Genomic DNA, 2,272 nt, shown 5'->3' on the forward strand with positions numbered 1-2,272 from the left:
GTGGACCTTTTAAACATGAAAAACTTTCGTAAGACGTATTTTCTTGTAAAGTTCATATTTACTGAGATATCGCACTTTGACGCACTAATGAGCAACCCTGTATAACGGACACATATACCAGTATATGCATAATATAAATATAAAAAAAACTTTTATAATTGTAATTGTAATAAATACTTTTATAATTGTAATATATAATAGAGTATATACAGTTGAGTCCGGATATAACGAACTTGAAAAATGAACCAAAACTGGTTTGTTATATCCGGAGTTCGCTATAAGCGAATAATAATACAAAAACACGTGGTGTATTTTATTTCGTTATTTTTACATAGAGTAGTAGAAGTTAGTAGGTATAACTAAAAAGAACACAAAAAGATAAACAAAACACAATTTGAAATCTACTTCATAAAGTTTGTAATTTTTGTTTGTACATTTGTGCTGCAAAAATAGATTTTATTTATGTAGTTTTCAAGATCACAAAATGCCTTCCAGATATGATTAGGAACTTGGCGTGAATGTGGAAAATTTCGAGTTTCTGACACTTTTTTGTCATTTCAGAAATGGTTGGAACATCATTATGGTCTACAGTAGAATGAGTTTCACCTGAATCGTCATCTTCTTCATTATCTTAGCTTAAAGCTGTAGATGAAGTTACGGAGTCTATAATTTGCTCATCGGTCAACATTTCTCTTGTAAGAATGCCATTATCACTGCTCACATATTCGAAGAAATTGAAATAACTCAATTTGGTTTTAACTTGTTCTTCGACAAAATTGTGCACATCTTCATCTGAGTCATACTCGTAGTCAGAGTCTATGCTTTTCTAACCATTCGTTAAGTGGAATTTCATCGTCGGGTTCATAATCATTTTCTTTTCTTACAAATACACCGTGCTTAAAGCAATTTGAAATGGTTTTTCGGCTAACTTTTTGCCAAGCTCTATGAATGAAATCGACTGCATCTAAGAGATTGATAGAAAATGAAAATTTTCCCATTTGGTAGGCATATTGGTTGTGGTGTAGAGGACTTCTAGTAAGAACCTCTTCCCTGATGTGTCTGTCGATTAGCTTTTCTAGTGTTTTGAGTAAGAAGGATGTTAGGCTGATCGGGCGAAAGGATTTGGCCTGGGCATACGTCGCCCGCCCTGCTTTTGGAATGAATACTACTTTTGCCATTCTCCATTCCATTGGTATATATGCCAGAGCCAAGCTGACCCGGAGGATCTTGCACAAGAGGGGCACCAGTAAATCGGTTCCCTGTTGTAGCAGAACTGGCATTAGGCCATCTGTTCCCGGTGATTTAAATGGTCTGAAGGAACTCATGGCCCACTTAACTTTGGACTGGGTTACGATGCTTGAGGCAAGAATCCAGTGCTCTTTCAGTGCACGCTGTCGCGTCCTGTAGATCACCGGTATCACCTGTTCTCTGCCTGTTCCCAATATTGATCCAGGAAAGTGAGTCGTAAGTATAAGCTCCAGAGACTCCTCTTCTGTTGTTGTATATCCTCCCTGTGGTTTTATCAGGGAGCCCACTTTTTGCTGTGGTTCTTTTGAAAGTGCTTTATAGAGTCTGGCGTAGCTCGGCATATCTTTGATATCCTTGCATTCCTTCCTCCATGAAGCCCTTTTTTCTTTTTTGATGGCGTTGCCATATGTAGTAGGATGTTTTGTATTTACCCCAGAAGGCCCCGTTTCGTTTCGCCCTGTTAAATAGCTTCCTCACCGTTTTCCTCATCGTTGAGAGTCCCGGGTTCCACCATTTGGATGTCCCCGTTTGTCTCTTTGACTTCAGAGGGCATGCGGATTCGTAGGCTGATTTTATTGCTGATGTGATAGTAGTCGGCCATCAGTTCTAACTCCTGCGCAGTATGTGCCTCAGTTGAGCAGTCCCCCAGCTGCAACCTAAGGTTCTCTTTGTAAAAGGCCCAATCAGTTGTTTTCGGATTTCTATACACCGAGAGGGGAACCTCTTCCGACTCGATGTAGAATCGTATGTTTCTATGATCGGACAAACTGGGTGTATCCGACACATGACAATCTCTTATCAGTTCGCTGGTGCGGTCTGAGCAGATTGTAATGTCTATGACCTCCCTTCGTACCGTTGTTATAAAGGTTGGTTCATTTCCCTGATTGCAGACTTCAAGTGATGAGGTCGTGAGGTATTCTAAAAGAGACTCGCCCCGTCTATTGGTGTCACTGCTGCCCCACAAAATGTGGTGCGCGTTTGCGTCACACCCAATGACAGTTCTGGTCTTAGACGCCTTACAGTG

Source organism: Dendroctonus ponderosae, unplaced genomic scaffold, assembly GCF_020466585.1.
Source record: "Dendroctonus ponderosae isolate FM_Combo_2020 unplaced genomic scaffold, Dpon_F_20191213v2 Dpon_F_20191213_1, whole genome shotgun sequence".
Lineage (NCBI taxonomy): Eukaryota > Metazoa > Arthropoda > Insecta > Coleoptera > Curculionidae > Dendroctonus > Dendroctonus ponderosae.